This window comes from Mus caroli, unplaced genomic scaffold, assembly GCF_978045245.1.
Source record: "Mus caroli unplaced genomic scaffold, Mus_caroli_1 scaffold_5, whole genome shotgun sequence".
Taxonomy (NCBI): domain Eukaryota; kingdom Metazoa; phylum Chordata; class Mammalia; order Rodentia; family Muridae; genus Mus; species Mus caroli.
The window spans coordinates 4,302,500-4,316,503 of record NW_028227260.1 but is presented as its reverse complement, the minus strand read 5'-3'; the positions used below and the strand labels follow the sequence as shown (position 1 = coordinate 4,316,503).

The 14,004-nt window shown below is 37.9% G+C and overlaps 1 protein-coding gene across 6 annotated transcripts in view; it reads right to left on the bottom strand.

Moving 5' to 3' along the window:
* Frmpd4 (FERM and PDZ domain containing 4) overlaps positions 1-14,004 on the bottom strand; it is a 667,256-nt gene that overhangs the window by 126,156 nt on the left and 527,096 nt on the right. The window lies entirely within an intron of this gene.

Below are 14,004 nucleotides of genomic sequence, written 5' to 3'. Positions count from 1 at the left end.
AGGGCTCAGCCTACTGTGAATAGCTCCATCCTTGGCCTGTTGGTTCTAGATTCAATAAGAAAGCAGGCTGAAGGGGTCTGTCTGCAACCCTATAGGAGGATCAACAATAGGAACTAACCAGTACTCCCCAGAGCTGTGTCTCTAGTTGCATATGTAGCAGAGGATGGCCTAGTTGGCCATCAATGAGAGGAGAGGCCTTTGGTCTTGTGAGGATCAGATGCCCCAGTACAGGGGAATGCCAGGGCCAGGAAGCAGGAGTGGGTGGGTTGTGGAGCAGGATGGGGGGAGGGTATAGGGGACATTCAGGATAGCATTTGAATGTAAATGAAGAAAATATCTCATCAAAAAGAAAAAGAAAAGAAAGGTTGAGCAAGCCAGGAAGCACAAGTCAGTAAGCACACTCTTCAATAGCCTCTGCATCAGCTCCTGCCTCCAGGAACTGTTGGAGTTCCTGTCCCTACTTCCTTGATGAATTGGGGAATTCTTTCCCCAACCCCAAGTTTCTTTTGGCTATGTTTTATCACAGCAACAGTGACCCTAGCTCATACAGATTGTGCACACATATTGCTCAACCCAAAAAAAAATCAGTAGAATAATGATTTTGTCTCTTGTTAACTAAAGTAATAGGAATTCATCTTCGACTCTTTTTATCATTTCACTAAGATCTATTTGATGCATAATATGTGTGCACATATATATATGCATATATGTATACACAAATATAAATTGTAAAATACCTTTTCAATCAACTTGGTTTGTACATCTATCACTTCACATAGAGATGATCTCTGTAGGGGTGAGAACAGTAACGACCTATTCCATTAGCAGATATTAGCTGTTCAGTATAGTATTGACTATTATTGTTACAGCTTGTGTTCCCTTTGTGCTATTTGTAACAGAAAATCACAGATTGCTTAATTTAGAATGGACACAAATATATTGGCTGAAGCTTCTAGAGGATGAGTTCAAGATCTACCTGGCTAATTCTAATGAAGTCCCTCTCAATGCACCACCCCATAATAGGAGAAGAAAAGCAAGAGAACTCATGATAGAAATGACCTCTTTGAAACTTTTGGCTATTTTACAAGGGCCCTTAAACCCTTGCAAGGGAGCTTTGCTACTAAGAATTAAGTGCTATTTAAAGACTTAACTTATTAATACAATGTATTATACCAGGAATTTGGCTTTATCTATTAATTATGAAAGGGATCAAAAAGCACTTGAACATGTCTTTCTGCTCCTGGTCCTCCATTTTTTCTTTTAATAATGTTAATATTGCTGTATATCTAAGTGCTCTAATATTTGGTACATATATATTTATAACAGTAACTTTTGATGGAGTATGTTTTCTTATATTATAGATTAGAAGTAAAGGTTTATTTTTCCTCATGGAGGTATGTACAGTCATTGCTGATCTCTTCTGGTTTACATTAGAGTAAAATATAATTTTCTTATCAGCTCAGCTTGTGACTGAAGAGCTACTGTGAGTCTCTTTGTAGATAGAATCTTAGTAGATCACATTTTCTTTAATTCACTCTGTTACCCTACCTTTTGATTGGAGAATTTAATCTATTTGCATGTAAACTCATTACTGGTTGGTAAGGAGTAATTACTGCTAATTTGCTCATTGTTCTCAGACTCCTTTACAGTTCCTCTATTCTTTTCTTCCTTTGTTTCTGAAGTTGCTTTTGATTTCTGGATGCTTTGTGATAGTATGCTTTGATTTCTGTCCTTTTACCCTCCTTTCTTCTTGTTCTTTAAACTAGCTGATTTGGAACAACCTGTTTTCAAGTTTGTTTGTTTGTTCTTCTGCATAGCTGTGTCTGCTGACGAATCTCTCTATTGAACTGTTTAGCTTTGTAGTTTTGTTATTTCTGTTTCATTCCTTTTTTTTTTTTTTGGCTTTTTGGCTTTTTGGGGCAGGATCTAATGTATACCAGGCTGCAGGCTTGCCTTAAAATTGATATAAAACTCTGGCTTTCCAATCCTCTTGTAGCCACCTCTTAAATTCTTGAGTTACAGGTGTGTGTCCCCATGCTCACTTGTTTCATGCTTTTTGATGAAATATTTATACATTAAACTTACAATTTTGTTCTTTCATCATTTTCCTGGTGTCATTTAGCTGTCTGTGATTACCTGCATCTCATTAAGATCCTGCAACAAGATAACTCTTTTGAATTTGTTTTCATGCAGTCTATAGAGTTCTATTTCCTGGGGATTGCTATAGAGAGCTTCATTAGTCTTCTTTGATGGTGAATGTTTGCCTGATTCTGTATGATTCTTGTAGCTTTGAGTTGGTGTCTGTGAATTTGCATAAGCAAACACTTCTTCCTATTTTTATAGACTGGCTTCAGTAAGTAAAACCTTCTCTTGTTGGTTCTGTAGTCTAGTAGGATTGCCACTGGGATGGAAGCCAAGTGGCACTGATGCTACAGCATTTGATTGCTTCAGGATCTGCAGTGTGATCCACAGCAGTCCTATTATCAGGGTCTTTGGACAATGTGGGTCCTATTTAGACCCAGGGCTAAATTATTGTCCCCAAGATCTTTATCAGTTGGACTGACATTTAGAAAAGTGTCTATTTTGACATCTGTAGCTGAGTTTCCAGATAAGGGACCTTGGATGAGGTATCACACCAGGATCATGGGATAGTTCTTACAAGATCACGGCACAGGTCTTCAAATGGGAAGAAATCACTCAAAACCATGATGAAAGTAGCTGGAACTGTGTCATGGAACTATTTTTTAGTCCATAGCTGAGACTTAGATCCTCAGACCAGCTTTTGGAGGCATAGATGGGCATGCGACTTAGAAGGCCACTGGGCAAGCAGGGCTGCTCCTGGATCATAATTAGGAGTAGTGAAATGGTCTATGGGACACAGTTCATCAGGACTGTCTCTCAAGATATGCACTGACCCGTCTTCTCACAAAGGTTTCTGTATAGGCATAGCTGTTCCCAGATTAGTTAAGAGAGGTTGAAGATAAGTCATGGATAACTATAGATTTCTGAGGTCAACAAGTCTGTTGTCCAAGGCATGTATAGATATAATTCCTTCTAAATCCCTTGAACAATGGTGGCAGTGGAGGTATCAAGGCCAAATAGACAAAAGTTTAGAGAAATCCATAGGAAAATATGGGTGTTTCTAGATCAGTTGTTAGCCATAGTAAGTAAGCTAGCTAGCCCAATGGGCATGAATATGTCTTTTTTTTTTTTTAATTTTCCCTCCTTAATCCTAGTTTTACAAACCCTCTGTGCATTCCAAAGATGAAATAAAAGTACTTTTGGTTGTGGATTGCCACTATTGAACAAGAACAACAACAAAGCAAGCAAACAAACAATAGAAAATCCAAAAACAAAGAGAAGACTTCTTTAAAAACTATTAGCCAGCTTGCTAACACCTAGTTAGAAAACTGTCATTATTCCTTTTTTCATCTCAATTACTTTTCTTATTAAGTTAACCCTCCTGCCTTTGGGATTTATTTCTAATCCCAGAGTAAAAGTTTAGAAAAAGTGACTATCTCAAAGACCTAAGTTGCCTTCTGTAGTGAAATTCTCATAGTTATAGACCAGCAAGAATAATCACCATATCAAAAGAAAGAAAGACAGTAAATTAAGGAATAATTATCTGCCCTTTTATAGAGGCTGGTTAGGAGCAGGGATAAGTTCCCTATTTCATATTTTATCTTCTTATTATGAGACTGGTATTTTTCATCTTCCACAGCTGTGTTAGAGAGACTCGAACTGTGTGGTGTTGTATCTGGCTTTTCATTGTTACCTTCTGGTACTCAAGTGGCAAGTACTCAAGTAAAGGGGAAAGCATCTTCTAAGTTTGATGTCTAGGCTTTAAAACTGGGACTGGCTTCCAAGGTCATGAAATATTATTCTATATATGAAGAAACTTTATGTAGATTTTTCAAGATGAAGGGAGAAGTCTATGCCTTTCTTCAGGCTCTACAACGAATCCCTAATCTAAAAAGACTAATGCAACAGATCTGAAACGAGACAGTAGTTTTTATACTACTGCCTTGAAGAACAAATTTTGAGCTTGTCCTTCAGGACAGCCTCATAGACAATAAATTTGTTTATATCTGCAACTTGGCAAAAAAGTACTCATTAGAAGCAGTTGGCATATGCAGGAACAAAGGGAAACTATTTTACAATCTTTTATCCATACACAAACGTATCTTTCCATTCATTGTTGATTGCTACTACTTGATGCCAGGACTTCCCTGCTTAATTTGACCTTCTATCATCTCTGAAAATTTTGCATAGTCATAAATACAATCTAGTCAATTTGAAGTCTTCACCAGAAGAACAGGGATCATGCCTTCTGTATTTGTATATGTTCAGCACCTCACATGACGTATGTAATTAGCGCTTAATAACTGTTGAAGTCCAATAAATCTAATGGTTTGGCCTTCCTTGGGAGAGTGAGGCATGAGTCATAACAGTTCTGTGAGCAATTATAGTTCATACTGTTTTAGAACAAAATGTAGAGATGTTTTTAAATTGTTTTTAATTGTGAAAGGTCAAAGACAGTGACCCCAGGGTTCCAGGATTTGAAGGAAGGATATGGTAATTTGTAAAGGGCATGGGTTTTTCAGAGATTTGTCTCTTCAATGACTATAAAGTATAAGTTAGCGTTAACAACTTAGAAAACTATAAAATGAATGGCACTCATCTAATTTCAGTGCAGCAATTATAGCACTTCTTGAGATGACATGGGGGAAAAAGTAATATGGTTACTATAGCAGTAAATTGGTCTCCAAGAAACTCTTTTATTTTCTTACAAAAAATAATGTCTATAACAGAGTAGCCAAATGATAATGAAATAATTCACAAAGAAATGAATCTATCTGAAAACAAAACAAAAAACAACACATTCATAACCCAAAACTGCAGTGTCGAGATCGGGGGACAAAACAAGACTGAACCAGTTAGACAAGCAAATAGATGCCAATATTTAAGGAGATAATTTTATAGTGTTGTTAAAATGATGAGTGTTTTTCCAAATTTCCTTACTGGCTAAGAAAATGGGATAGTTCATTAAACAGAAGGGGATTTATCTTGTGTAAGATACAGACATTAAACCACACACTGGCTGAGGAGCCCAGGAAAAGGGAGATTATGTTTTAAGAGCTCAACTTTTAGGTCAGTACACATTACGGCAGACGAATGACTAAACTTACGGGAAGGCACATGAAAGTTGTGTAATGCATGAAGACTTTCATTATTGTGAAATACACTATTTCAAATCTTAGGTTTAATGAGTTGGAAGGTAGAGGCTAGCACTGTGTCATTGTACTTGAATTTATTTTTCTAAAATAAAGTATTCCATTACTTTTATAAAAATAAATGTATTGTCTTTCAATTAAGAGGCAGCCTGCATTAGGATCACATGTTTACTGTTTCAATTGTATCTAGCCCCCCTGGCTTTTAACAACTAGAAAAATTCCTTTCTCTTTTTTTATTGGATATTTTCTTCATTTACATTTCAAATGCTATCCCAAAATTCCCCTATACCCTCCACCCCACCCTGCTCCCCTACCCACCCACTCCTACTTCTTGGCCCTGGCATTCCCCTGTACTGGGGCATATAAAGTTTGCTAGACCAAGGGTCCTTTCTTCCCAATGATGGCCAATTAGACCATCTTCTGCTACATATGTAGCTAGAGATACAAGTTTTGGGGGTACTGATTAGTTCATATTGTTGTTCCACCTACAGGGTTGCAGACCCCTTCAGCTCTTGGGTATTTTCTCTAGCTCCTACACTGGGGGTCCTGTGTTCTATCCTATAGATGACTGTGAGCATCCACTCTGTGTTTGCCAGGCACTGGCATAGCCTCACAGGAGACAGTTATATCAGGGTCCTTTCAGCAAAATCTTGCTGGCATATGCAATAGTGTCTGTGTTTGGTGGCTGATTATGGGATGGACCCCCGGGTGGGGCAGTCTCTGGATGGTCCATCCTTTCGTCTTAGCTCTGAACATTCTCTCTGCAACTCCTTCCATGGATATTTTATTCCCTATTCTAGGGAGGAATGAAGTATCCATGAGTTGGTCTTCCTTCTTGATTTTCTTGTGTTTTGGAAGTTGTAGCTGGGTATTCTAGGTTTCTGGGCTAATATCCACTTATCAGTGAGTGCATATCAAGTGACTTTTTGGTGATTGGGTTACCTCACTCAGGATGATATCCTCTAGATACATCCATTTTCCCAAGAATTTCATTGTTTTTAATAGCTGAGTAGTACTCCACTGTGTAAATGCACCACATTTTCTGTATCCATTCCCCAGTTGAGGGACATCTGGGTTCTTTCCAGGTTCTGGCTATTATAAATGTCTGCTATGAACATAGTGGAGCATGTGTCCTTATTACCAGTTGGAACATCTGGGTATATGCCTAGGAGAAGTACTGCTGTATCTAGCAGTAGTACTATGTTCAGTTTTCTGAGGAACTGCCAGACTGATTTCCAGAGTGGCTGTATAAGCTTGCAATCCCACCAGCAATTGAGGAGTGTTCCTCTTTCTCTACATCCTTGCCAGTATCTGCTGTCACCTGAATTTTTGATCCTAGCCATTCTGACTGGTGTGAGGTGGAATCTTAGGGTTGTTTTGATTTGCATTTCCCTAATGATTAAGGATGTTGAACATTTTTTCAAGTGCTTCTCAGCCCTCTGGTATTCCTGATTTGAGAATTCTTTGTTTAGCTCTATACCCCATTTTTAATGGGGTTATTTGAATTTATGGAGTACAGCTTCTTGAGCTCTTTGTATATATTGGATATTAGTCCCCTATCAGATTTAGGATTGGTAAAAATACTTTCCCAATCTGTTGGTGGCCTTTTTGTCTTATTGACAGTGTCTTTTGCCTTACAGAAGCTTTGCAATATATGAGGTCACATTTGGTGATTCTTGATCTTACAGCACAAGCCATTTCTATTCTGTTTAGGAATTTTTCCCCTGTGCCCATATCTTTGAGGGTTTTCCCCACTTTCTCCTCTATAAATTTCAGTGTCTCTGGTTTTATGTGGAGGTCTTTGATCCACTTAGACTTGAGCTTTGTACAAGGAGATAAGAATGGATCAATTCACATTCTTCTACATGATAACTGCCAGTTGTGCCAGCACTATTTGTTGAAAATGCTGTCTTTTTTCCACTGGAGGGTTTTAGCTCTCTTGTCAAAGATCAGGTGACCATTAGTGTGTGGGTTCATTTCTTTGTCTTAAATCCTATCCCATTGGTCTACCTGTCTGTCATTGTACCAGTGCCATGCAGTTTTTATCACAATTGCTCTGTAGTACGGCTCAGCCATTAAAGACTAGGCTCACAACCAAAATTATAAGAAAAATTCCTTTCAAATGAACTTTCTTTATGCGTTCAGTGTGGAGACTTGTCTGTCTTAATAAACAACCTTAATTGAAGTCATTGCTCATCGTACTCAAGATTGCAAGTGCACTAATGGGCTGGGGTTTGTTTCATTGATCCCTGTATTACCATTACCTGGGTCCATGTATTACATGAAGCACAAACATGGTATATACATATTTCATAAATGAATAAAATATTGTTTTCTGAGGCATCTATTCAATAGCTGCTATTCAAATATTTGCAGATTTATAAGCTGAAGAAAAACTTGGAGGGACCCAAGTAAGTTTGTAATTTTCAAAAGGTGTTTGTAAAAATATCCATTTAATGAAGGGGTCTGCAACCCTATAGGTGGAACAACAATATGAACTATCAAGTACCCCCAGAGCTCGTGTCTCTAGCTGCATTTGTACCAGAAGATGGCCTAGTCAACCGTCACTGGGAAGAGAGGCCCCTTGGTATTGCAAACTTGATATGTCCCAGTACAGGGGAATGCCAAGGCCAAGAAGTGGGAGTGGGTGGGTAGGGGAGCAGGGCACAGGGAGGGTACAGGGAACTTTTGGGATAGCATTTGAAATGTATACAAAGAAAATATCTAATAAAAATTAAATAAAATATCAAGCCCTTCACACATGGGCCAAGCACTGTACAAGGAGTATGTTTTTTTTCCCTCATGGTACTTGTAATTCCTGTCAACCTCCCTTCCACAACAGAAGTATTTCTCTGTCATATATCCATAGCATATTTGCAAAAGATACAAGGACTATATTATGAAATGAACATCAAGTGAATGAGACCCCTTGGGAGTTTCTAAGAGGAAGATAAATAGACTCTGATAATTGCTATCTACCTGCACAGCATCTTTTCTTCTATTTTCTCAATTTTTATAAGAAACTGGTAAAGAATGGAAAAGATGACTGCTCTATTGGATATTTAGTGTTTTCTTCTCAAGTTATTATCTTGATAAGTAGGAAGTTTTGTGGTTGTTTTATTCTGATGATCTGGCTGAGAAAATGAGAAACACATGAGAGGGGGGAGGGAGAGAGGGAGAAAGAGAGAGAGAGAGAGAGAGAGAGAGAGAGAGAGAGAGAGAGAGAGAGAGAGAGAGAGAGAGAGAGAGAGAGAGAGAGAGAATGTAGGAATGTAGGTGTGGGCAATACAGAGGAGGCACAGGAATGACTAATAGGCAGAAGAGCACCACAGCTTCCTGAGATCATCCTACCCGAAGTGGTAAAATAAAAAAGATTTAAAATTTTCTTATTTTCCCCCATGCTTTTCATTTCAGAGTTGGGCAGAAATTTCTGTGAAGAAAAAAGGCTTTATCTCTCTGAACTCTGTCATTCTGCTTGTTGGATTCCTATTGCTATATCAAAATATCTAAGAAAGGAAACATAGAAGGCAAATATGTATTTTGCATCATAGTTTTCGAGGACTTAACTCACATGTGGACAGCTGTTGATTTGAGTTTGTGGCAGTCATATGTGAGAAAAGCTCATGGTGCCATGGGGTCTATTTACCTTAGAGTGGCTGAGAAGCAGATAGAGGGCAGGGTACTAATATTCTATTCAAGGGAATGCCTATAGTTATATAAACATTTTCCTATTGACTTTTCAAGTTGAAGAAATGTCTAGGGCAGAGGTTCTCAAACTGTGAGTTGCAATTCCTTGCTGGTTGAACATTTTCACAGGGGTCGCATATTAGCTACCCTGTGTATCAGCTATTTACAGTACAATTCTTAACAGTAGCAAAACTACAGTTATAAAGTAGCAACAAAAATAATTTTAAAGTTGGTGAGGGGTCTCCACAGCATAACGAACTGTATTAAAGGTGGCAGCATTAGGAAGATTGAGGATAACTGGTCTAGGGTATTAGTGAAGCATAATAAGTGGATTGATCCCATGAACTAGAGTCCTGGAATGAAGAAAATAAAGAAAGGAGGTGCCAGCTAACCTCCCACAGTCATGCCTCGGTCCTGTTTCCCGATTCACAATTCACTCTCACCACCACAGATTTCTCATCATATCATCTGTGATGGTTTGTATATGCTTAGCCCAGGGAGTGGCACTATTAGCAGGTGTAGCCTTGTTGTAGTAGGTGTGTCACTGTGGGTGTGGGCTTAAGACCCTCATCTTAGCTGCCTGCCTGGAAGTCAGTCTTCCACTAGCAGCCTTCAGATGAAGATGTAGAACTCTCAGCTTTGCCTGCACCATGCCTGCCTGGATGCTGCCATGTTCCTGCCCTGATGATAATGGACTGAACCTCTGAACCTGTAAGCCAGCCCCAATTAAATGTTGTCCTTGATAAGATTTGCCTCAGTTATGGTGTCTTTTCACAGCAGTAAAACCCTAAGATATCATCTCAATCCATAAACCAAAAGTAAACCTCTTTTTCTTTTAGCTGCCTCTTATCAATTTGGTTACAGTGTTAAGAGGAATAACTAAAAGATGACCCACAGCATAAAGGTACTGTTAACAGTGCCATGGAAAAGTGAACTTATCTGGGTGGGGGTAGGCATTTAAATCTATACCAGAACATAGATGATGTTTTAAAAAGGAAATGGAGGATGGAGTTTAGTAGACACAAATCCAACCCCTTATTCTTCAAGTCATCAAGTTGAATTTGCTTTTTTTTTTTTTTTTTTTTTTTTTTAGAAAGAAGAGGAGATGGAGTTTGAATGATATATGTTGGAGCATCAAACTGGTCATTCCCAAGTGAGAGTGTTTATGGGTTCTACCCAAGATAATGTCAATGGACAAGTAAAAATGTCTTAATAATGGATGGAAATGGTAGAAGAAAAATAAATTAGACTCAGTGAATTTAAATTGCTTAGTAGAATAACTTGTTTGTTGACTAGGGAAAATGAGTACCACATAAACTTGGGATTTTTTTTTTTTTTTTTAGATTTCTGACTTAGGATGATTTTCTACTGGCAAAACCATGGTACAGTTGGAATTCATGGAATGGTATGTTAATAGGTTAGTATATGAGGGTCTTCAGACTTTTGATGTGGATTTGTTGGCTTCTGGATTGGTAAAAAGTGTGTGTTCTGATTGATTAGACATTGGTTATCTAGAAAAAGCACCAGGATTAAATAAACTGTAGTCTAAGGACAAGAATCAAGAATGATTTGTTCAAACATATGTCTCACTCTTCTATCCTTTAGAAATACCGAGTGGGTAAGAAACAGTTTCTTCCCCTGTCCTTTTTCATGTGAGTATGATTGTGTATAAAGTATGTATATGTTTGTGTAGACATGCCTGTGAAGACCCAAAGTTAACATTCTAGGTCTTCCTTACTCACTTTCTACCTTATTCTTTGAGCAGGGTCTCCCAATTGAACCCAGAGCTCATCCCCCATGTGGCTAGTCTAGCTAAGTACTTTGCTATCGGGATCCCTTACAACCTTCTTCCAAGTGTTGCAATTATAGGTGGGCTACCATGCTTACCTATCATTTACTTAGGTTCTGTGGATCAAAACCCTGATCATCAGGCTTGCTGTTCACACAGGAAGAGCTTTAAAACTGCAGAGCCATTTCCCCAGAATCTTCTTCCTGCTTAAGGGCCATCCCTTTATTTTGGTTTCTCTGGACACAAAAGATTATAAGCCTCAATGATCACAAGTTTGGTACATGACCAACACATCTTCCCAAACAACTTTCTCAGAACCATGGAATCATAGAAGGCATGCATGATGACTTCCAGTTCAGTGCATCGAAACCACCATCTCCTTAGAAAGCAAGTGGGAGTCTCATAGAAATGACAACTAAGTAATTAGAAAAAGTCTTTGGATATTATTTAGGGATGCTGTCTAAATATGGCTTGACCAAAAAAAAGTACAATCAGGTTGCCCTGTAAGGATCTAACAGAAAGTAGCTTAGGCTTCGTGTGCCTTATGTGACATGTCTGTTCATGTTGGCTAGGGAGAAATGAGTGTGTCCATTTTTACAGTAAAACTATATTTTCAGACTTAGAAATTTGAATGTCATATGATTTTCATCTGCCATGAAATATTCTTCACTTTTCTTTATTCTAATCTCTCAATTTTTTTCTTTCTTTTTCTTTCCTTAAGAGATAAAACCTTTGCTATCTCACAGGTTTTGTGAAATTATGTGGCAGCTCTCAATTTGGATGTGAGGCTGTTGTCTGCCATCTTGTTTCATTTATTCTTTTACATATAAATTTGGAGAGGGTTTATATTGATGTAATTTCCCCTTGACCACGAGTTAAGCAATGAGAAAAACAAGCAACTTTCTTGGGGGGGGGGAACCTTTCTACATGCCTGAGGAAGATTGGTAGGAAGTGATCTCACTTTTAGATAGCTTTTTCTCCAATTCTGTCCTGCAGCTAGCAATCCAGTCACAGCAAACTCAAACAGAGATATATTATTTCTTCTACCCTTCTGGAAGCACAGGAATCAATAGGACTAATCACACAGGTATGTACCCAGAGGAAAACAAAATGAGACTTCTGCCATTAAACATAAAGATAGCCCTCTAGGACACAAGCTGGTATAAAGCTCAGCTGGATGAGGGATGTCCCTGCTGACACCCACGTGCATCCCAAGATATAAGTAATCTGAAATGGCCTCAACCCAGAGCTTCTAAAAATAGCCTTTATGGTCCATAGAAAGACTTGAACTGTCATTCCCAGGCCAGGTCTTGTTCCTGATGCAGGGTGAATGTGACACAAATTTCAGTTCCTGCCCTCATGGAAGAATGTTCTTTAGAGATCTGGATAACCAATGAATACAATTATGATGTCTCCATCTAGATTGAAAGATATCATTATATTTTGCCCAGACTAAAAACGAATGACTTATTCCTTTGGTGCTATTGTAAAAATACTGTAGATTCGGGAATTTATAAATAACAGGAGTTTATTGTTAACATGTCTGTGGACCCAACAGCCTAATAGGAAAGCATCAGCAGATTCACAATCTGGTAAAGATTCCAGCCTCAAAGGCAGGATCTTTTGGTATCATAGTATGGCAGAAGTAGTATAGACAACCTTTTATAATGAATGACATATGTGAAGGAAAGTTACCACAAAGAATCCCTAACTGGACATTCTGCAAGGATGATCAGCTAATTAGAACTTTAAAGGCTGTGGAAAGATTAGGATTTTGCAGGTCTATAGCCAAATAACAATTTATCTTCATCTATCTTTAACCTCAGAAATAGCTATTTCTTATCTACCTCTGTGTCAGATCTAACATTTTCTGATGAGCAGATTAAAAGCCCTTGGAATGTATTAACTTAGTAGAGCACTAGCACCCATCAACCAAAATCAATGAGTGTCATCAGACAGCATCTGAGGCCATCAACAGAAGATTTCTTGCTTTGCTATAACCTGCCTCTCTGATTTGCCCATCAATGTATTTGTCTTGATTTATGACTTTCTTTGTTCTGTTACTACAAAGACCATGAAACTGCTCCCATGTTGAAACATTGAATTTGAGGTGATACATCTGTGTTCTTGGGACATGTTCACTCCTATTTGGCTCCAGAATAAACTACCTATTATCCCTTTTGAGGTGAGAGTTGTGGTTTTGCTTTTATAATGGTATTAATTCCATTCCTGAAGGCTCCTCCCCCATGACATAATCAGTTCCCCAAAGGTCTCACTTCCTAAAGATATCACAATAGATATTAGGCTGCAAAATATAAATTTGGATCAGAGGAGGATACAAACATCCAGACAGTGGCAAAGACCAACTCTTTGGAGACAGAATTTTCTTAGTACACGGAGTTTTTTCCTTTTTCTTTGCTCATAGCAAGACTGGGACAGTTGCTCACTCTAAAAATGACTACCCCTCCTTTTATATTCATGTGCTTTCTTACCCATCTCCAAATTCTTCAAAGGTCATGTAACCATCCATGGTGTCTTTGTGAAGAAGAAACCACGTTTGCAAAAGAAGGTTTCTTCTGAAGATCTCCAAAATACTTAACACTTTTCCCCAAATGCAGATGTGCTTTTTGCTTTGAGTGAGCATACATCATAGGAGATCTCTTCCTCAGTTTAAAGTGTTGGTTTATAATAAACAAATGTCATACCATCACACCTCTTTATCCTCTGACACCACTTTATGAATGGATTTGTTTGTGTAATAGGTCTTGCTTCACCTGAATAAAGTCTAGAGATTTACTCAGTTCTAGAGAAAGTGCAACTCAGTGGGATTTAAAGCAGATATTTGAGCAGCATTTGAAAAGTCATATAAAATGTGCTCTTTGATGCCCAACTAAAAATATCAATTAACAATCTGTGTCTGCAATAAAATTAAACTAATAAACAAATCATATCTTGGCTTTGACCTAATTATACTTTTGTTTCAGTTGATGATCTCAAAGTGAATCACTCAGGCAAGTATAAAAAAAATGAGTGAAATTTTATGTTTGTGTATCCAAGGAATTATGTAAATAAAATTACTCATCACTTTATGCTATATTTAGCTCTCATATTTTAGTCTCCTTGATTACAGAAAAATCAATGTGTCAGTAATTCAAGAAGGAAAGGAAATGTAACCTTTGGCTATAATAATGGAGATATAGATCATTAAAAGTTTGAATCTGTTTGTTTGTTTGTTTTCTTTTTTTTTTTTTGGTTTGGTTTGGTTTGGTTTGGTTTTTCAAGACATGGTTTCTA